Source organism: Thermobia domestica, unplaced genomic scaffold (genome assembly GCF_964235325.1).
Source record: "Thermobia domestica unplaced genomic scaffold, izTheDome1.hap1.1 HAP1_SCAFFOLD_128, whole genome shotgun sequence".
Classification (NCBI taxonomy): Eukaryota; Metazoa; Arthropoda; class Insecta; order Zygentoma; family Lepismatidae; genus Thermobia; species Thermobia domestica.
In genome coordinates this window covers 74,860-99,108 of record NW_027655893.1, presented here as the reverse complement: position 1 = coordinate 99,108, position 24,249 = coordinate 74,860, and the positions used below count along the sequence as shown (strand labels likewise).

At 35.6% G+C, this 24,249-nt stretch overlaps 1 long non-coding RNA gene across 1 annotated transcript in view; it reads right to left on the bottom strand.

The window, feature by feature from the left end:
- Nucleotides 1-12,232: 12,232 nt before the first annotated feature.
- Nucleotides 12,233-24,249, bottom strand: part of LOC145676384 (uncharacterized) — a 31,582-nt gene continuing 19,565 nt past the window's right edge. Inside the window, exon 3 of the long non-coding RNA XR_014129387.1 lies at nt 12,233-12,643. This is a non-coding gene — a long non-coding RNA (uncharacterized LOC145676384). The remainder of the gene's footprint in view (nt 12,644-24,249) is intronic.

Here is a 24,249-nt window from a genome sequence, read left to right as displayed (position 1 = left end):
ATCTGTTAGATGAATGGTTAGTGTGAGGGACTCCTACTTGGATGGTACTAGGTTTGAATTCCGACCGTTCTTATTGTTTTCGTTTTCTTAAGCTAAGGTATATTGTGCGTTCCAAAAGTTCAAGTTTGTATTAAATGTAGTGGGGCAAGTTTAAGCCGAAAATATTCCCAACTATTAGTTTGTTATTATATACTTTTCTTTAACTTGCAATGTTTCAATTTTGGCATTAAATCTTAAAATTAATTTTTGGATTATCAAGCAATCAAATTCGAAGATTGTTACTTTCTAAAGATAAACTCATTTAATTTAACTCATTTTCCTACGTAATATAATAATCACGTTTTGCACAAGATTTATTGATGAATAAGACAGACATCACGTACAGCAAATGGTTACGTCGCTTTATATTTCATTCTATGCAACAACAAGATAACCCAATCTGTAGTTATTCCGTTACATTTCAGAACTTCCGTTACATTTCAGAAATATCGAGAGCTTGCGTTATGTAATCAATTATTTTTTTTAATTATCAACCAATCAAGTTCGAAGTTTGTTACTTTCTAAAGACAATTTAACGTTTGATGACGCAGTACAAATGGCCCGGTGTGGAGAGTTGTAATGCCCAAGTTTGGTTAAAGCAAATGCAAAATATTCATCACGAGTTAACACCAGCTTGTTGTTGGTGTTCTCCATTTATCAAGTATCAACAAAGGAGGTTTCCATGCACTAGGAGCAACAGATTTTATGCTATCCGTAACTGCATTGTATATGGAAAACTACTTTTTCTGCCATAGAAACATTTATTTTGCTTACACCTGCATGACTCAAATCTAATTCAAATATAGTACAACAGATACAATAGTTACAAACAAACGTAATGCTAAAGAGTAACTATAGTACTAGTATAGCAAGTGGTACGAACATCAATTCTAAACCATGATTGTCCAAAAACAGGAATGTTGTATGTTTACAACCGACAACTGAACATTCTAGAAATGATTTGGATGTTAAAAAAAACAGAAGTAAAAAATGGAGTTAAACCTTTTAAACGGAACAGTTCAGTATTAATATATACAGAGGGAAATGAAGAAACAAATTGCAGTAGGAATGTAATTATTGACTTGGAGCGTAAAGGTAAAGAAGTGCAAGGCAATGAGGGCGATAACATAAAGTATAAGGAGATAAAATAACAAGAAAGGAAAGGGAAACAGAATATTGCTGAAACGACTCCTAGTTCTGACATTATTCATCAGCAGAATACGTTCGAAGATATAGTGAAAAGAAGAAAAGAAAAATATAGAGTGTCCAATATACAATGCAACCTGGAGTTTGGGATAGTAGAACTTTTGAACCTGAAGTGATACACAAATAATGGTTATACCAAAATGAAGCCTTGTTCATGCATATATTTTTAAACTAGGAAGCAACGATTGAAGTACACTAGGAACCACACAGTGTTGCCAGATGTAACCGAAGGTGTAAGTCAATTCTTTTTTTTTCTTTTTTTTTTTTTTTTTTTTTTGTAAAACATGAAAATTGACTCATAACTCATACGTATGGATGTTCTGTCGTTAATTTTCAGTTTGTTTAGTTGGAGTAGCTTGAAAACTATGGAGCACAAGAAAGAATTTTTCATTTCCGCCGATAACTAATCGGATGAGGCCTCTGTAAGGGTTAACTAGGGAAATCGCAGTTTTCATATATTAACACTCTGGATTGACAACCCTGTTGATGTTTTAGTGCATCAAAAGGTGTGCTAAGAATTTGTCTACATTATGCAATTCCTGAAAATAATGAAAAACAAACTTTAAAATTATCATGATAAAATTTTTACTTACATGCGCCCGGCAACACTGCTATTCATTTCTATGGGGCTATTTAAAGCAAGAGGTATACAAGAAAAATTCTCGAACTATTCAAGACCTGGAAACGAACATTGCACTGAAACATCAGCAAAGTTGCCAATTCAGAGTTATTTTAATTTATAAAAACTACGATTTCCCTAGTTATCCCTTACAGAGGCCTCATGCGATTAGTTATCGGCGGAAATGAAAAATTATTTTTTCTGTCCAGTTTCCAAGCCACTCCAACTAAACAAACAGAACATCCATACGTATGAGTTATGACTCAATTTACATCTTTGGCAAAAAAAAAAAAAAAAAAGATTTACACCTTCGGTTACATGTGGCAGTACTATGTGGTTTATAGTGTACTTCAATCGTTGCTTCCTAGTTTAAAAATATATGCATGAGCAAGGCTTCATTTTGGTATAACTATTATTCGTGTATCATTTCAGGTTCAAAAGTTCTACTATCCCAAACTCCGGGTTGCATTGTATATTGGACACCCTGTAGAGGATGAAGAAATGGAGCAAGAAAAAGTAGAGCCAGAAAACGTAAAACGTGCAAATTCTAACTGTAAACTCGAAATTATGCAATGTTTGACAAAGGAGTTAAGGATGAAAGATGATTAGTTGGAACAAGTTAAGAAAACGAAATGGAATAATAGAGCAGTTGGTTATTAATGACTTAAAGAAACATGAAGAATTATTGGAACAGTTGCGAGTAGACATTACGAGACCAAGGATAAAGTTTGATGTGCATACAATGAAAATCGAGAATTTGGAACATAAGGTTGTATCTTGGTACATTCATTTAGCCCAGGGTTTCTGGTGCTCGCGAGAGGGCTTCATGGAGTACGCGAATATAAACAGAAGACATAAATACAACTACAATCTGATACCGCAAAATATTTTTTTTAAATATTATTTTAATTTTGCTCTCAAAGGGATACTTTTATTTTTATACATACTGATAAGAACAACAAAAAATTGGTCTGCTAAACATTTTTAGCGGGTGCAGAGTTGTTTAAAATGCAATTTAAATGAAAGAGGTATGATATGAAACTAATGAGAATTGTATATTGAAATACCAAATAAAATACAAATGCAACAAAATCTGCATACTGAAATACGATTAAAATTGAAAACTCTATCCCACAATAGCTGTGTTGCGTTTGTTGATAAATCAACAATGGATAAATTATTCTGTTGAGAATAAAAGGGATTGCTTTTGTTTAGAATCCTTTCTTGTTCTTTGCAGAATTGTACACGTATGTGTGTCAACGAATAGTCTCTTTTCCAGCTAGCTGGGCGCAATGGAGGTGAAGTTTTAGTGTGGAATTTTATTTGTTTCCTAAGTTTTAAATGTAAATAAGTTGCTCTTAACATTTTTTGGTGATACTGTACACATACACAACAATGTACCAAATTCTCAAATATTTGAGGTAATTCAAAGTGTCTGCCTCTCGAAAATTAAAATACTCGTTAACTTTTTTGAACTACTGTTCACACTTTTAAAATCAAAATTAGAAATCATTATATTTTAATCACATGACCCAAAACTAGGGGAGTAATGAAGTTTTAAAATTTTCAAACCGCCTCAATTGCGAAACAGTATGACAAACCACGTTCAATATTCGTAATATAAATGAACTCACCAAATTTGGTTATAATCCATTCACTTTTAAGGAAGTTGCTCTATCCACTATACACAACATATAATTTCTACTCTTATAGAAATAAATGGAAATCGTTAAGATCTCCGCAATAGCTACATTAAAATCCCACAAAAGTTTATTACAAACCAGAAATTATAAGGGGTCGCTTGCAAGAGGATGAGACGAAATGAGGTAGTGATAGGAATTAGGTTGAGAACCACTGATTTAGCCAATGGATGAAAACAAATGCTAATATCGCAATAGTGTGGTTTTCATGTTAGAACGGTGAGAATGTTTGGTGAGAATAGCTATGGAATTGGAATTGATTCATTTATTTTGTTATGTTGTGTTTATCTGTGGTAATATTGTTATTGGAATTAGATTCAGTTAGTTTACCTACTTTCTGAAGGTGTCTAGAAAAGTAAGTTGATTTATGTAAAGGGAGGAGAGTGTTGGACGTTATGGAATAAGACTTGAGGGCTACCGCCTTCAAAGGTTTTGAAATAATGGCACATGCTCATATTATTTTGTGTTAGGAGGCATACGCGCAAACAGTTAGTTTGTATAGTGACAAGAGATTAAGATTTATAGAGTTGAATATAGATGGAAGATATAGAGTGTAGATATGGATTCATTTGTTAAGGCAATATTACAAGGAAGATTTGATTGTTTAGCAACCAGATTTAGATTGAAGATAGGTTGATGATTAATCAAACAAGGTTATAATGAAGGGTTTTTAATTGGAGTAATATTGGAATATATAGCCACGTTAGTGTATTTGTGGTGTGTGTGTGTGTGTGTGTGTAATTGTTATAATTAGCTGTATATCAGTAAGGCACAAGTTAAGAATAAAAGTATAAAATAATTCAGTTGTTTATCTTAAGATGTTGACATTGATTATACTACTGAATTATTAATTTCAGGTTTTTGTATTCAGAATAATATCTGTGGAGCGTGGAATAGTCTTGTTAATTAGTTTTTGTACGATAATCAATTGAAAAGACATAATATTCGTATTACCTCCTCCAAATGGATAAATTTCCTTAGAATTAACAATTTCTCCATCTTCGATAAAACCGTCTGATCGAAATTCGTCTGCATCCTCCCACGTTTCTTTGTCAATGTTTGCTAAGCTCATGTTAAGCCATATAGTTGTTCCCTGAAATAAATTAAATCTGACAATGAAATTCAGCTAATCCTACAGTGATAAATTCAAAACCTAGAATTTAGTAATAGCGTAAAGGGGGCAGATTATTGGTCAATGGAAAATAACTGGTTATTTATCACTGTAATACTTTGCAATTCAGATTACATGAAATTTCAATCTTTGTGGAACAAAACTTGCCTAAAATTGTCATTTTCTCTATCATAATGGCTTGACAATATTGTTGGAAAATACCCCCTTTACTCATCTCCTCCCGTAGGATTGTACAGACGGCGCATTGAACAAATGATTTGAAAAGTGCAACCTAGTACAGTACGAGTTCTTATAAGTGACTTGTCTTCTTCTTCCTCACCTCAATCATAGGTTGATGGACAACATTCAAATTTTGAAGCTTTTCTCTCTCTTTGGAGAGTTTTTTTTTTTATATTTTGGTAAGTTCTCTTCTTGATAACAGCATCTAGATATTCTATCCTTGGTCTTCCTCTTCCTGGTTTTCCTCCTGCCTTTCCCTCTATCAACACGGTGATCCAATCGGAGTGCCGAATAAGATGGCCAAGTATGCTATTTCTTTTTTCCTATTATCTTCATGATCTGTCGTCCTTCATTATCTTATTTTTCTTTCGGTCCATGATATGCTCAGTATTCTGCGCCAACACCACATTACAAATACTTCCAGCTTGGAAATTTCAACTTTTCTCAATGTCCACGTCTCTGATCCATAAAGCGCCACGCTCCGTACCAGAGTCTTAATAAATCCTTTTTGAACGTCCAATGACACATTTCGTGGTGTTAGCAGTCCTCTTTTCCTACTGAATCTTTGTTTAGCCTGTGCCATTCTGGAACTTACGTCTTTTCCACTTCTTCCATCCGAGGATATTCAACTTCCTAAATACGGGAATGTCTTGACTTATTCGATTTTCTCACTGTTTAGCAATACGTTTGCCCCTTCCTGTCCTGCTCTTGTGCATTTTATCACTTAGGTTTTCTTCTTATTTATCTTCATTTTGCATATTTTTTTCCAGTTGGTCGTTCAAGTTTGAAAGTGTTTCTTGAAGGTCCTCTTAATCATCTTTTTTTCCATCCTTCTATATGCTGAGAACTCGTCTTAGTAAAGTTAGCAAGCTTCAAGAAACATTTGAAAGTTTTACCTAATCTTTTGAAGACATTGTACCTTCACCTAGTACTAAACGCTTGTTTCAAAATCAGTAAGAGAATCATTGCTATCAGGCAACAAAATCGGAGACGAAGGTTAAGATGAAGAGATGACACAATGTCGTCAGTAAGCTTTCCACTTTTAACCTTGCGTTTTCTTTTAGAGAGCCACAAGTTTCAACATTTTCTATTTTTTTTTTTTTTTTTTTTATGATATCAGCTATTAGTTTGCTTTTCGATGTTTAGGATCTTTGTACAGTAAACACTGAGAAATAAATTCCATTACTTCGTTGGGATTCCCGGTTCGCTTTGTCTGTAGTATAGCCGAGTGTATTTGGTTGGCATGTTCTAGAGTCACTTGAAGGTCATGTAGTATCTGAGTACAGCACTGAATTGTTGTGTTGAAATGTTGTTACATTTTATTACTGAAGAAAGGATGATAGCTTCCGTGTTCGCAATTGTTCCTAAGTACTTAAATATAATAGTAGTACTTAAATATAGTAGTAGAAAACCGCGCCATCTCTCTTATGCTAGATTGAGAAATTTTACCCTATATTATCGAAATAAATGTTTTTTAAATATATATCCAGTTAGTAGCGCTGGCTAAAATGCACACAACAACTAATGCAGTATAGGAGACAGGCTTTCCACATATGTGCTTACAACTGTTGTCATTGTGTCTATACAAAAGCTACAGTGTGAACAAAATAAATTTATTTCGCTTACGGCGTATACTCTAACAACTTGAAAGGTCCAAAGTTCCTTTGCGTTTTGGTAAACAGAAGACCTAACTCTTCTGCTGAAGATGACTTCTCTTCAACTCTAAATATTGACGCCAAGGGCCTGTTCCTCCACTGCTAATCATGTGATGCCTTTTCTGTCCCCATCCTCGTCGTCACCCCTTATACTTTTCATTAAGCACACGATACAAAACGAATTCAAAACATATCTTATAATATATTAAATATGGAACACATCAATTTAGAAGAAATTTGGAGTCGTTAAGATTTATATGCGACACCTACTTTTCAATATGAATTACTAAATTTTAGAATATTCCTGTGGCTGTAACAATATCTTAATAATAATTTTACTCTGCATGTATTTACTTCTGAATTTAAAGAAACACAATACGATGTAATAATGTTGGAGACGGTTGTACCAAATATACAATTTAATTATTACTTTTAAAATTGTCCTCAATGACCAGTGCAAGGTAATTCATTATCAGCAATTAATGCTGTGTTGGAACACCAAATTTGTAGAACAAAATCATTTTTAAATTTTAATCTTGGATCTGAACATTTGTTTGGATATGGAGGGATAGCATGTTCTTATTAGGTAATGTAAATTATTTTCTTAATATGTATATTACTGTAGCCCTTCTAATTTCTCCTCTGAAAGCTGAGTAATCAGACTAAAGCACTTCAATCAGAGGTACTCAGTTGTCAAATTGTCTTGTAGCTGTAAAGGCAGGCTGGTATTATATGCCTAAAGTTCTCACTGACTGGTTCATGAATGCACGAATGATAATATTGGGCTCAAGATGGAAGGTTTTTATGTTGAGTTGATGTATTGAAAAATGATTATTTAAGTGGCTTAAGCTGTTTTTGTGTAAAGTTTTACGTTTCGGTATTAAAAGCATGAAACTTAACAGCTACTATATACAAAATGAAGTATATGACGCTCTGATTTGAAACCTGAAACCAAACTTTAAAAATATATTGTTTAGTGTAGTTTATTAGCAATATAACTTGCATCTTTAAAGACACAAACTTGAATTCAATAAGATTATTTATCGGTACTTAATCATTTACAATTTATGCAGAGAAACAAGTTCGTATTTTAAGGTTAAATCTCATTTATAATTATTGCGTTCAATTCGTTGGAGCTTCGAATTGAGTAGATTTACCAGCAATATCATCGAATGAAACTTCAAACATTATGGTAAAGTATGAGTAATATTTCATGAGTAATATTTCATATTATAGTTATGGAGATTTTCCCAATTTTTTTCAATAGAAGATATACCACAAGTTACTATGGAGATGGTAGAGTTTACATAGTGGGCTCTACACAAAGAGAGGTAAATGTCGGATTTCTTACTCTCATATCCAGTTATTTGACAAGATACTATTCAGCATCAAGGGGGTGCGGTGGCTCAGTGGTAGAGCGTTCACCTCTGGTGCTTGGGGTCCCGGTTTCGATCCCAGCCTACGCCAAGTGAACTTTGTGGTGGACAAACACCGTGCTCGTGGGTTTTCTCGGGGTTCTCCCGTTTCCTCCCACTTTCTTCATTCCACCATTCCACTCATCTCTCATTATCACCGTCTCCTTTAGCCTAACCGGCATAACTGTGGGACGTAAAACTTAAAGATTTCATTTCATTTTTATTCAGCATCAAAGCGATGTGAATTGAATAATTCCGGAAATAATTACCAACTAACTGACATTAGAAACCTTTCTGCCTACATGGTTATATACACTGACTAGCAGAACACCGTGACCAACCGCTACTGTCTGAACGAAGTCGTTGGGCTGATAAAAATAACACGGGACACAGTATAACCGCTCGCCATACTATCACAGCTATCTCAATCGATCAATCAGTATAACGATTGTGCGTAGAATTGAGAAGACCGACGATATAAGAGTTCGATATTAGCCAATTAGTGATGGCCAGATGGTTGTCAATGAGTATATCGCAACAGCACCATTTGTCAGATGCTCGCAAGCAGGCATGGTTAATGTGTTCCGAGGGCAGGAAGAAGATGCTGAAACAATCACTAAGTGACAATACAAAGGACAGCCACATCTCTTGGTAGTCGTAGAGTATTGCAGTTGGTACAACAGAATACGAAGCAAACTGTTCCACAAATAACAGCAGTGTTTAGAGCAGCAACAGTTGGACAAACGACGAGTATGTATGAGCACAAAGTTCACAGTACACCATTATATATGGCCTCTGTACCCGATGTTCCATTTGTATATTAATGTTAACCTCATGGCATCGTCGATTGCAACTGGAATGAGCATGTGCCTACCTTCATTATACCATTGAGCAATGATACAACGATGCACAGTCCTGTGAATCACGATATTGTAAACATCGCACCGATGACTGAATCAGGATTTGTTGTCTTCTTGGAAATCAACTATTACAGAAATGCACATTAGTACGACAGCAGCCCATTGGTGGCTACATTGTGATTTAAGAACCTTTTACATGGACATACATAGGTCCAGTAGTGCTTGTGGAGAGTATAATGACTGCTACTAGCTATCTAGAAGGCATTGTCGTTCGTGTCGGCTAGGTTTCCAGCTGAGAATGACAGTTTTCAGAAGGACAATGCTCCTTTCTGCAGGCTCAAAATTGTGATCCAGTTGTTTGAGGAGCACATTGGTGAATTTAAATTGCTGCGTAAACTCCCAAACTTACTCGATCTTAACCCAATTTAGCTCCTTCTGGAGGAATGTCGTTGAAAGTCAGATCGAAGCCCATCGCGGAATTCACAGGACTTAAGTAATTTGTGTACTACACAGGTTGGGTATCATGTCTCCAGACACCTACCAAGGCCCTATTTCTTCCATGCTGAACCGCATTGCTGCTGCCCTGTGAGGCCAAGGTGAACGTACAAAATTATATGTAAGTGGTCATAACATTTAGGTTGCTCAGTAATGGTTACGACGAAAATGTGTATGAAAATTGTTAATTATTCTTTTCAACTGTTCAATGGTTAAATATACAACGAGAATCTACTTTGGATGTATTTTGGGTGTTACAGAAGTAATACATTCGCAAAATCTGTTATATTTTTGTGATTATAACTTCCTGAAGGACAAGAGACTCAGCGTATTTGACTATGCTTGTTGCCGGCACTTGCCTATCGGTAGGTGTCGTCTTGTCATGTGCAACAAATACTCGAAACAGTTCTGGTTCGAGCAGCAGCAATATAGAGTTGAAAGTTACTGCCGTGTACAGCACCTTAGTTTCCACGATTTATGAGATTACGGATATCCTAAAGGAAGGTGTGATACTGATAAATCGAGGACATCCCAAACTTTATATAATATAATATAATAATATAATATAATAATGCAAATCGAACGCACGAATCTATAACTATACGCCCTAATACTAAAAAAGTAGAGTATTAAATGAGTCTACTTGCACTGGTGACTGACGTCCTATCAGTTAAGAAACACTGAGATCCTTGTCAACTGTGGCATCTCAGTATACATTCGATCGGCAATTCTGTAGATTTCTTGCAGTCTATTATATGCATCACGCTGGGAGTCACTTAATTCCACAAGAGGCGTATCTGAAATTGCAGACACAGCTTGTAATCTATATACAACGAATTTGCATACTTCACTCTGCCTTCTGTCCGACGATCTGCTATCTATTACCAGGATGCTCTCCATAGTAAATAGCCTTTTTATTTCAATTTATGTTTATAGTCCCTTTCAACAGTGAAGCAATATGAGAGGAAGACATAATTTAACATATGATCCAAACCACGTAAGCCAACACCAGTAATCTAACAGGAATCTTTTGCGCCAAAGGCGCGTACGTTATCCACATAATCAGAGGAGAGATCCTGCCTGCCATTCATAGTACCAAAACTGTGGGACTTTCTAACATCCTAGTCGCTCAGAAATGTTGCTTCTGGTGAGATCAACGTAGTCTGGTAAGAGGGAAGATGAGTGACCGTTCGTACTCACCAGATAGTGTTTGGATTCATTCATATATTCAGTGTCGTGAAGATAATTGAGGATCTACTTGAAAAATAGGAGTAGCAAATTCCAGCTCTTGATAGGCAGTGAAGGGGACCAGTATCTTGACCACACATTAAAACAAATGAGTGAGTGTTACACGCTGACTGATAGATAATGACCACCTGACTGTTAATATCAAGAGTCATTTCAGATTGGGTTTAGTATGTCGGAACCTACAAACTCATCCAAACTAAAATCGGCATGTGCTCTACAGGCGCATTCTACGATGAGACTTCCTTTCCAATCGGGTCACGTATTCCACATATTTGAGAATGCATTGTCCCGGATTCTAAATTCCTAAATAGTAATAACTGTATATGCTTTTATCAAAACAAATGTAACTGTTCACTTTCTCACCTTAGTTATTTTATAATCCGAGAGGTAAAAGTCCTCTAGTGCCTTTCTTGGAATAAGCGGCAACACGGGCATTATTTTTTGGACTTCAAATATGAAGGCAACTGTATAAGGCATCCTAAAATTAAAGAGACCAATCAATGCACACAATTAAAGATTAAAATAAAGTATTTCTCGATGGTCAAATAAAGACTGCGTTACAAGCTGGTTTAGAATAATAATTGATCTGGGAGAAAGAAAGTGTAAATATAGGCTTCCCGATTATATTGTAGAATTACTTGAGAGAAACAAAATTAACATTTTTTTTATTTCTTGCCATTTCATGTGACTGGCAAATGATCAATTGTTAACAAAGATTTGTTTTTTGCCTTTTCATATGATTGGTGAATGATGGTGAATTGTCCATTCCTATAACTTAAAGATCAACGTTAAAACGAGACTCTTATCGCTTATATTCTTCGGAGAGCAATATTGAAACCAGAAATCGTAATGGATTTCTAACATATCTAACTGAGAAAAATAACAGCAGGGCATCTCGACCAACAGTCGTGGATAAACGCAGTATACTCAGTTGGTTTGGAAAGTGTTGTTCAGGTGACAGAATATTAAAGAAAATAACCCCATCGCCCACCGATCAACAAACTCGTCTAATTATCTCCTTAGGAATACCGTGGAAGTAAGGCCACCGGAAAAGTGTTCGTGAATGCAGACTAGTTAAACAGACTATAAACTTGTCCTTCCACGCAACATATAAAGTGAAAGAATTGAACTATTTTGAGTCGAAAAAGATTATGCCAAGCAATAAGGGTCGTTCTGTCTAGGTGTGCAGTTTCCTCAGCAGGACACATCACCAGTGGGCTTTCCTGCATTGAATTACCACTTGTAATTCCTTATCTTTTTAATGGATCAACTACGACATCCTCAAATGGACAGAACTGTGATCAATGCCCAGAGTGTTTTTTTTTGTTTTTTTTTAAACACCACTTCACCCACAAGAGGTATATTTTCAGATGGTGGTCTATTTTGGACGTGATCCATCATGACTTTGTCTGTCGAAGAAAAACTACTATTGTGGATAGTTTGGTTGTTGTGCTCTATTTAATGCACTGTAATTTAGTCCACAAGCATCCAGAAATGGTTAACAGACATAATATCCTTACTCAGACTGGGAGAACTAAATTGAAGACATGCCCATAATGTATTGCAGAATTTAATAAATATACACTTGAAAGACGTATTATTGTTTATGTGAAAAACTATTTAAATTACTTAACTTTACCTTGATACAGTCACCGAAGAGTTTCTTTATTTTAATTTGGCTGGTGTAATTGTATATCCTGGTAGAACATATCAAAGCAGTGGAAATGCATTTAGTATTAGTACTGATTTCGTTGTTACTGATTCATATTCTTCGAGTAGATGTATCATTTAAAGTAACACTGGATCACTTTAACTGAAAATGTCCTGCAATTAATCTCCATATACAATTAATAACAGGTGCATGAAATATATGATCCACTGCAACTCCTTTCAATCCAGATTCCAAAGTTCTGTGTTGTAACATTCCTATGAAACGTGATCCTTCGTCAGCAATCATCGACTCCGTGATATTCTTTCCAAGTTCTAGTGTTCGTAATATTTTAAAGCTCAATCGTCTATGTTCCAACCATGTTTGTCCACTTCGAGAAAACAAACCTGAAATAAATACACTGTATTATAATACGAGATACTTGAGGATTGCCATAGAGATAACTTTCATTTTATAATGTCGTTTCGATTACTCATATTCACATATGAAAGTGTTGCCCAAGAAGTAAATGTGACTTATGCTCATTATAGTTTTTATTTCTATAAAGTATTTAATCGTTACAATATACATACTTCAATTAAAATTAATTAGTTTTGGTGTAATAATTAAAACTCAAAAGTTGTATAAGGTATCGTAATAATTATTTTAACTGTGGTGCCTTATCTATACCAAGATGCTATAAATAATCTGTCATTTGATCTTATCATATCAACTAAACTCATACCAATATGTTATATCTAGTTGTATTTTTACTCCCACTCAAGATAATTATTAAAAACTTTAGTTTCGTAATTGCATCTTAACATCTCTCAGTATTTTTCTTTTAAGATAATTCAAGGAAATAGAGACACACATCAAGACAAAATAACCTCTGTTGTAACCATTGTAAACAATACTGTACCATAATATATTCTACGTATATTTTTGCTTGATTCTATAGTTAAGAGTTTTGTTTGAGTTATCACAACCGGAATAAATATTTAAAAAAGTCAATAACGATAGTGTTATAATAATCAAATTAAAAATAGAAATGAATTTTTAAAATATCAAAGTTGTCTCAAATTAGATAGATCGATTGTTTTTGTATATTCTGCATCTTGCTCCTGTAATTTTAACCTCCTCTTGCAGTAAGAATAAATTATGCTAGATGATGGTGCAGGTTTTATATAAAGTAAAATTTTATTGTATTTGTAATATATACAAAAAATTTTGAAATAATTGTGTTACATCTGTAAAGAATCCTATCGTTATTACGAGTGTATGTGTTAACAACAGAAATAAATAAAAGCCAAATTAAATGATGAAGGTTTTATAGACAGGTTAAATTTACTACCACTCTGAATTCTTTCAAAAAATTAACATAATTTGACCTGATCAATTTAGTATCACTTGTACCGTAGAATAATGTTGAAATTTTCGTGTGTCTTATAAACAAGAATATAGGACAATCAAAAATTACGTAAAGACGATGTCTTGTAATGTAATGAAAAATTGGTACAGTTATCTAAACATTCATGGCAACACTATGCTACTTTCAGGGTATTGTGCTGTAGATTTCTTTTGTTTTTTTCTTTCTAGTGATTAAAAGTAATTGGGGACGTTTAACTTCACATAATGTGACACTTTCATTCTCAAATAGATGCAAGGAATTTCGAAATTATCATTGTATATTTCTTCTAGATCAGGTATGTCAAATTCAAGTTAAGCATGGGGCCAATTCAGCCCGAGCCGAATCAACGACGGGTCGCACTTTAGAACAAAAGAATACATCATATTTTGATGTAACGAAATTTAAAATTGATAAAAAATTCGTAAATTGTAAAACATCTTACCGGTATTTTTTTTATCGAACAACGAATTTACAAATGCAGTAATTATGCTGTCTGACTACAGTTAAGTCATAGGTGCCACGTAATTTTTTATTCATCAAATCATTTAAAAAAAAAGAATTCGAATAGAGATGAAAAATTACACACAGTCATGAAACAAGAAACAACTGATGAATAGCCAATAAAAAATTATTGAATTACACTTACGTTACTGGTTTTTCGTTTAGAATTGGCATCTGTTTCGGGAAACAACAATTTCAATGTCAGCTACTTGATTCTGTGAAGATGCTATTTTCAGGAAGGAAGACATGTTCTGCTGTAGGTCCTGATCTATGAGGAGTTTTGTTTGTGTTCATAAAGGAAAATAATTATTCACAGAGGTAGATGGAACCAAACAGGGCTAGTATTCTCGCAGAACCTGACGTATTGCAGGGATTCATTTGGCAAATAGCAATATAACTTACGGATCCCTACTTCACTATATTTGTCTATCAACACAGAATTGAACTAAACTTCAATCAGTTCAATTTGGATGTTACTGTCTGCCTTCCGAATGTCAAAAGAGAATGGAACAGTAAACAAAGAGAAATCACTCTCACACGATTCGAAGTCTTGAAACCTATTCTGAAAATCATTGATTAATTCCTTTGTGTTAGAACTATAACTGTGAAGTCATAATCACAATGAGACTTCTTGAAATCCTGGCAGGTAGGAAAATGAATTAAACTGACATTGCACTTCTGTCTTTCCCCATAGCCTGAGTTGCAATGTAAAGGCCTTAATTTTGTCATACAAGGGAACTACAGCCGTTGTGTGTGTGTGTGTGTGTGTGTGGTGTTCTATATGTATATGGTAGCGAAAATATGAAAACTGGAAGATTAAGATAAAGAAAGAACTTTTATTGCTTAGTTTAATCTTACAAAGAGTAAATACGATGAAATACCATTGACTGTATAATACAAATGAACAAATACACTACACATATTAATAGTTCATGAAGCCAAACCTACCATAAGAATATTAATGTTATGTAGTCACTATTATTGCTTAGTTCTAAGCTTATATATATCATTTCACAAATGTAAGCATAAAATTCAGAATTAATTACCTCTTTTTGCAAAAAACAAAAAGTTTGCACTATTCTACATAAGCGTAATACAGGGTGTTGCCAGAAGACTAGACCGGGCTGAATATTTTACAAACTACGGTGGGTATGTATTGGATCTGAAGTCAAATGGAATCAATATTAGGAGAGGGAGAGGGTTATGCTTTGATGTGATTCCGGTCGTTGTCCGCCATTTTGATGGTGGCTGTACTCAATTCAACTTTGTTATGTCAAATAGCAACATGAACGTGTGATATATCTAATGACTTCCTCTCTCAACAAGAAATTGAATGGTACAGTCTATTCTACGATAACTATAACAGCAGTGCACTTAGCGTGGAGATGAACAAAAGTCTAGACCGGACTTAATATTTTACAAACTGCGTATGGATTGAAGCTCATATTAAATGGAATCAATATTAGGTGAGACAAAAATGTTTGGACGTGGTTTTGGTCATCGTTTGCAAACACGATGTCGGCCCTACTTTCTTTTTTATGTCGAATCGCAATGTGGCCATATGATATACTAAATGACACCCTCTTTGAATGAGAAATCGAATGATAGAGCTTATTATACGGTTGCTTTAACGCTGGTGCACTTATCAACGATTTTTTATGACATGACTACCTTGCGATTTTGAAGCCTTTCGTAAGTGCACCAGCGTTAAAAATTAAAGTAAATTGAACTGCACCATTCGATTTCTCGTTGATTATTATTATTTTTTTTGTTATATCACATAACCACATTGTGATTTAAAATAAGAAAGTTGAATTCAACATGGCCGCCATCAAGATGGTGGACGACGGCACGTCACGTCACATTTCCTACTTTCTTGATTTCATTTGACTTTAGGTTCAACCCATACGCAGTTTATAAAATTTTCAGCCCAATCCAGACTTGTGACAACACCTCGTATACTAATAAATGTGCTACTATGATTGTAATAACTGAATGAAAGTATTGGCACAATTAACTGTAATGCGTAACTATTAAAACATCACTTTTTTGAACAAAGTAGTTTGCATCCATTGACTTTAGACGACACCTGTTAGTATCCTTGGTGCAGTACAAAAATTGATGAAAAAAAAAACCTTTGACATTGCGGCATTTACTTAAGGAAAACATATTTGTTCATTATACAATTATTATACTATCTACACCGGTGTATGTTCCTTTTAACAGAAGTACAACTACGCGAAGATTGAGATGTGTGTTACAACAGATTAAATTAAAACCAGCCATGCACGAGCGTTTTTGACTCCTGCAGAAAATAAATAAAAATGAAATGAAATCTTTGAGTTTTACGTCCCACGGTTATGCCGATTAGGCTAAAGGAGACGGCAATTATGAGAAATGAATGAAATGAAGAAGGTGGGAGGAAACTGGAGAACCCCCGAGAAAACCCACGCACACGGTGTGTGTCCACCACAAAGTTTACTTGACGGGGGCTGGAATCGAACCCGGGACCCCAAGCACCAGAGGTGAACGCTCTACCACTGAGCCAACGCGGACCCAGAAAATAAATAAGAAAATACTTCCTTTTACATAAAAATAAGATGATATGCAGTTATCTTCCAATTCTACACAATAATTAATAACGGGTTCAATGTTACGATCACTGCTATCTTCAATGTTAATGGAGACAGCCTGTATATCACCATATTGTTGATTTCCTGTCTGATCAGAAATATTCTTAAGAAGTTGTCTTACCTCATTGGAAATGTTCATGTATAACTGCTGTTTACCGATTACTTTTGAAACAATAGGCATACTGAGAGAGAGAAAAGTAACACGAAAAAAATTACACAACACGCCGCAAGAGAAAATAAAGTACCGTACTTTTATTATCTTTGTTCAGCATATCATGTACGAATCGCTGAGGTGCATGTTTCAACAAGACCTTAACTGAGTCTGTAACTTCTTTTTCTGATAACATTGGATGGAACTTTCTGGCACTACCTGAAAGGGAAAGATACGAAGCTTTAACATTGCTTTTTTTTTTATGGTAATCTTGTGTTTTCAACTTTCAATACAGGTATGTTTGCGTCTGATTTACATAAGAATTGTAATTCTGCACTTCTGTAACACAGAGTTAAGTGTTTGAATTGAGAATGTATATTTGGAAAGGAGTAACAGTGATTATAAATACAAAATAATACCTAAAATATAAAAACTTACTCTTTTCCTTATCATAGCACCCTCTTATTCTACACTCCTTCCTCAACTAAATGAGGATTTCAACTTACAAAGTATCAATGACACTATAATTGTATTCTATAACCATAACACCCCACAGCAGAGGCAGTTGCTTTCCCATGGATTTTAGAAATACGTATTAAAATATGTTAGATTTTTTTTATTTACACACTACAGTTAGTAAAGTTGGCAGTGAGAATAAATAAATGTAATTTTACCTTAAATATTCTATGGTTCAAAGTGTCTGTATTCGCAACTTTATCCTATATAAACGAGTCCTGTAACCGAGGAAGATGGGTTAAAATAGCTAATTTTCTAAGCCCAAGTACCAGGCAATAATAAAGTACAATGAGCAATTACGAAGACGAGACGGCTATTGTTACCGGAAAGCTGTACAATTGTTATTTTTCTTGCGTAACCAAGTAATTCGGTTAAAACTTTTTGCCAATTTACTCGGTAACTAGTAACTCAGGAAAAGGCAAAGTGTAGTTTCACCGGGTACTGCCCGGTTATTATTCGGCTACGATTTCTAGCGTAGTTTTAACCGTAATTCGACTAGTAGCAGCCAAGTTTTTCATTTAATTCTTACTCTGTATACGAACAATTTTCTCACTGTATGTGCGAACACACACTTCATGCAGAAATTTTGCAAGTGCACCACATGTATATTTTTGTAGCTATATATTTACTCTTTTCATGGAACTTCACTTTTACCCCTTTACGATCCTATACTACATGGAAAAGTAAATTGCCTTTCTGCTAGATTATTACTGCCCTGTGATTATTCCTTAACACAATAGTACTGACCATAGGGAAGCAACTATGGAGCTCGTTTTGAATAGTTTTGTTACATGTCCCCTTGAAACTCACCAGTAGGTAACCTATTTCCAGAACCTACTGCACATATTATGTCTAACCAAGATATCAACTGTGTTGTTCATTGTAACATCTGTTGGGGTCGCAGTGGCTCACAAGTAAACCTTACGTTTGGGTGAATCGAGTTGCTGACTGAGACACATATGAGAAAGTAGTAATAAATGTGGGCAGTATTTCAGTGAAGTTGTAGGTGCGAAGCTCTAGGGGTTTAGGAGATACAGCTACCAGAACATCACATGGAAGTACAGAATAGTCTTCATACAGTTGGAGGTAAAAGCTCTGTAAGACCTCTTAAACGACAAAAGGTTAATAACAAATACATGGGTACATACTAGGACTGGGGGGAAGTCATATAGTAAGGGTATACCTGACGGCGGCCATCTTGAAATCCGCCATTTTGAATTAAGGTTATTTTTTAAAATAGGAATAGGGTCATGTGAAACATGATTTAAGGCCCAAATTTAATCCGAAGAACAATGGTGACGTTAATTTTGATATACGCGCAATTGGTAAAAAGTTACAGGGAAATTAAATATTGTTGCAGCATATGTATTAGTCCTTTACCCCACCTTGTAAATGTTGTGATAATGATAATAATTAAATAAAAAGCAGGTGGATGAATATTAAGTCTATGGTAAGAGTTGCCTTGATGGCTGCCACGTTCAAATCCGCCATTTTGAATCAGACAAAGGTTTTAAACAAAACGCATAACATTGACACGGGGGTGTAATATCCTATGTGATGTCGTAAACAAGCAGTTCCACGCTTCAATGTTTACAAACAACACCACATGGTTCGGCAAGAGGATCTTCCACCAGAGGGACCTGTAATCACATGCAGACGACGGCTTCTGGCCCCTCCCATGGAGCAGAAGACGACATCGGAGCAACAGCGCCACCGCCACCCAAAAGGACCCAATAAATTGGATGGACGAAGGCAACTCGGGACCAGTTCTCTGGTGACCCTCCTCTAGTCTGCAACGGGACTCTTGGAGTAACCTAACCCCAGGCCTCTAGTCTGCTACGGGACTACGCCTATCCTATCTCCTGGCTTAGCCTGCTACGGGGCTCTGTCTGGGAATCCCAACCTCAGCCGCTTAGCCTGCTACGGGGCTCTGTTGGCAACTTAACCTGCCTCTGCTTGCTACGGAGCATTGGTTCCTTAACTCCACTCCTCTTAGCCTGCTACGGGGCTCTGTTGGAGATCCTGTCTGCGACCACTCGGTCAAAGACTACCTTTTACTCACCCTTTTAAATAGAGACCAAATTGTATAGTGTTTTGTACAAATACTCATATAGTGGATTTTATAATAAAACTGGTAGTGGGAGTCGATTCCGGACACTCTTTTTATTATCTGCTCTACCTCTTCCTTATATGAGACGAAATTACACAAAGTTTTACATGGTAGAGGCTTGACCGACTCAGAATAAGCTCTGAATACTCCCCTACCGGACGGTATTTTTATTAACCGGAAGTGGACTTTTTTCTTTGGAAGGTATATGAATTTTAAAGTGTTAGTGCTTTTAGTGAAGTGAATTTGTTTATGCCTCAAACTAGAACTGGTAAAAACACTTTTCCAGAAAACATTTTTAACATGGAGCAGAATTCGCGCCCTTCTTTTAATATACCACACCTCACTAAGTATTCGGGACACGTTACGGAGGACCCCGATAGATTTTTTATGCTTTTTGACCATCTTGCATTGTTGCATGCATGGAATGAACAGAAAAAGAAAGAACTATTACCTATGTACTTACAAGATGTAGCACTTGATTTAGTACTACAGTTAAAGGCCCAGAATCAGTTAGACGCGCTTAATTATGAACAATTAAAAGACAAATTAGTTGCACTGAGTAGACCAAGATTACCGGCATATCGAGCGGAATTCGAAATTTTTCAAGTCCAACAAGGTGAAAACGAGCCAGTAGATGCTTATTTTCTCAGAAAATTAAGGGTCATTAGACAAGTTCTGCCTCAGGCCACCGAGGAGCAGAAAATAAATTATTTATCCTTAGGTTTAAAGAAAACTTTTTTGCAAAAGATAGCGTTAGAAATATTTACAACTGTTCACGCCTTACAAACGCATTTACACAACCTCGAGAAAGCTAATGACCTAATGAAGAAACGAGATTACGTGGAATTACAACAGGCATTCTATTCACTCTGCGATCAGAGTACACCAGTCAGCAGTTTACATTCATCAGCAATCGCTGGCGCTTCCTTCCCTGTGCATCAACAACAACTGACCTATCCAATATGTAACCCAACACCTAGTTGGAATCAATACCAGCAACCAGCTTCAGTTTTTCCTACACCTTCAGCACCACAGCTACAGGGTGCATCACAAAATCAGATAATTCCAAATCCTTCCCCCCAAGTTGCTAATCCGAATCCCCCTCCCGAACCCCCCGCGCCTAGTACGTCTAGTAATTCCAGTGCAAGTAATTCGTTAGATTTCACTAAATTAGCAAATCAAATGGCTGAACTATCTCTTCTTGTAGCTCAAAATGCTATAAAGAACTCACAATCTAGGAGAGGTGGCCGTAACAATTATAGGTCGAAAAGTACAAATAATGGAAATCAAAATCGGCAGAGAAATGGAAATAAGAACAATTCTAAAAATAATAATAGTAATCCTAGGCCGGAAACAGTTACGGTATGCGGTACGTGCTATAAGAAAGGTCACTCTTCCAGCACATGTTATAAGAATAATCAGCAGGGAAACGCCTAGGAGGGCCCCAGGACAAACCCTCTCAAGAACATGTTCTGAGGGCCGAGAAACAGGAAATAAGTGAACAACAAAAATTGGCAAATACATCACTTTATGCAGTAGCTCCGTTATCAGATAGAAGGGAGAACATTAAAATGTTAAATCAGGAACATAAATTATTAATAAATGTGACAATTAATAAAGAAAAGTATCCTGTAATCATACACACTGGCAGTTCATTGAGTCTTTGGCCTAAAAATTGGCTTCCACCAAACACAAAATTGATTCCTTTTAGCACTAATCTACGAGGAATTGAGAATTCTGTCGTAAATTTACGCTATATAGCTTTGATTACATTCAGAATTGGCTCAACAACATTTTCTCATTATTTCAGAATTTTAGAACATGGAGATTTTTTGCCTTTATTCGGTGAAGACATTCTAAATCGATTACAGACCAAAATTGACTTAAAGAATAACATGTTGTCAGTATACAAGAAACCACGGCCTCCGCAGTATCCAATTGAAATTGATACCCAGGAAAAATTATCTGCTAACGCTATGCATACAATAAAACAGCACAAGTCGGCTGATGTTTTTACAACTCGGAAGGTTACCATACCAGCCTTGTCACATTTCTTTTTACCAATTAGTGTCAAGAATCGGCAAAAGAATAATAAATATTTTTTCATCTCTCCATTAGAAAATTTGCTGGACAAATACGGACTACAAACGTTGCCTACTAAGGTACCTAAGAATAATTTGACTTTATTAATATCAAATCCTACTAGTAGACCGGTAACGTTAGTAAAGAGCACCCCAATTGCTTACGTAGAAGAGAATCTTCAAGAAGTATATTTACAGGGTAATTGTCAATATAATGGCCATGATGACGAAACTTTTTATAGATCAGAAAAAGAAATTCAGGATCGATTAGAAGAAACAAAATCATTTTTTAACATTAACTTATTTGACATAAACCCGGATTTATTAGAAGAAAAAAAGAAAGCCGTACAAGATTTACTCTTTAAATATAGAGATGTTTTTTCCTACACACCAACAGAGGTTATATACATAAAATACGGATAGACAAAGGAGCATCCTTCCATCAAAGATCTCCTCCGGTTCCATTAGCAGTAAGACCTCAAATTGACTTACAAATTAAGAAAATCTTAGACGCAAATATTATCAAGGAAACTAGCGATAGTTCGTTTTCATCGCCATTGCTCATTGTGAAGAAGCCAGGGACTTCGGAATTCAGGTTAGTCTTGAACCTCCAGGCTTGTAATAGGTTCTCACATTATCTAAGTATACCATTTCAAAATACGGAGGATAGTCTACACGTTTTAAGAGGAAAAAACTCTATATCCACAATTGACATAAAATCCTCCTATTTCCAGCTATTGTTGCATCCCAAAAGCCAAAAATACATGACTTTTGAGGTCAACCATACTAGAAAGGCATATAAATTCCAGAGGTGTACCATGGGTCACTCCAGTTCCGCCGCCGGACTCAGTATAGCTGTACGCATGCTTTTAGAGGGCCTACCACCCCGTATAACTGCCTTTGCTGATGATTTGGTCATAGGAAGTAAAATTTGGAAACAACAGTTATCGGATTTAGAATTACTTTTTAAAAGATTAAGAAAGCATGATTTTCGTGCCAGTCTAAAAAAGACCCACTTATTATACACAGAAATGGACGTTTTAGGCTTCACAGTTAGTGGGAAAGAAATCAAGATTTCACCCAAAATCGCTAACAAGATTCGAAATTTTAAGAAACCAACTACTAAAAGAACTCTGAAAAGCTTTTTAGGATTATGTTCTTATTTAAGAGCACATATCAAAAATTTCTCAGAAAAAATAGAACCATTTCAGTGCCTTTTAGACAAGAATTCAAAATTTAAATGGACCTCTCAGCATGACGAATTATTTGAGAAACTTAAGACTGACATCATACACGCGCCATCTTTGTTTCACTTCGATCCCTCACTGGAAATACGTGTGTATACCGACGCTTCCTCTATCTCCGCAGGAGGCTTATTAGCATGTTATAACCAAAAAACGAAACAAGAACGTGTTGTTGCCTATGCTAGTAGACGTTTTACACCAAGTGAAAGGAAAGCATCCACTTGGCAAAAAGAGCTGTACGCCTTAATTTATGTTTTGAGAAAATTTAGATACTTCCTACTAAATAGAAGATTTAAATTATTTATAGACGCCAAATGCTTGACATCTCTCACAACACAAGCGGACAAAGTTGGAAAATTTAGTCGCTACCGAATATTCTTAGCAGACTACAATTTCGAAATACAACACATTAAAAGTCAATTACACCCAGCGGACATCTTTAGTCGTTTAGAAGATAAACAGGAGATTAAACAGGGAGAAAAACAAGAAATTGACAATTTCTCGGACACGGAAGATGCTAAAGTATCTGCATCCCATTCTTTAGACACTACTCTCCAAATTGAACAACCTATAATCCTACCAAATTTAGGAGAAGAACAAAGGAAAGATCCTTCATTCTCTGACATCATCACTGTTTTGGAAAATAAGGAACCTAATAAGTTGTCTACTTTTCGAGCCGCAAAATATTTTTCTCTAAAGGACGGGATATTATACAGAACACAGAAGCATCCCCAATTAGGATTGTTATATCTACTTTGTGTGCCGAAATCTTTATTAGGTAAGTGGTTTGATGCCTTACACAATAACCCCATGGCACCACACTTTGGATATACCAAAACATACCAGTCGGCGCTTAGGAAATACTATTTTCCTAACATGAAAGCTTACATAGCCAGTAGAATAAAGACATGCAATCTTTGTCAAAAACTAAAGAAGTTACCAGCTAAACCAGCGGGCCAATTGCTACATCATCCATCTAAACCCATTGCCACTGCTTGGCAGTACGATTCAATTGGGCGAGTGCCGGTCGGAGATGGAAAATTCAAACACATACTAGTTGCTATAGAAATGTCCACGCGATACTTGTGTCACCAGAGTTGTAGACAACATCACAGCAGAAGAAATTGAACAATTTCTCATATATGACATTATTCTTAAGTACGGAGCTTTTTCATACCTGTATTTGGATAGACACCCTGTACATAACGCTAAGAGACTGCAAAACTTAGCAAAATTCTACAATTTTGAATTTAAATTTTGTCCAGCGTATGACCACAAAAATCTGGGTGTAGTGGAAACATTCCACAGAATAATACAGAACGCTCTTAAATTTTTTGTACAGAAGAATCAAAATCAATGGCCAAAA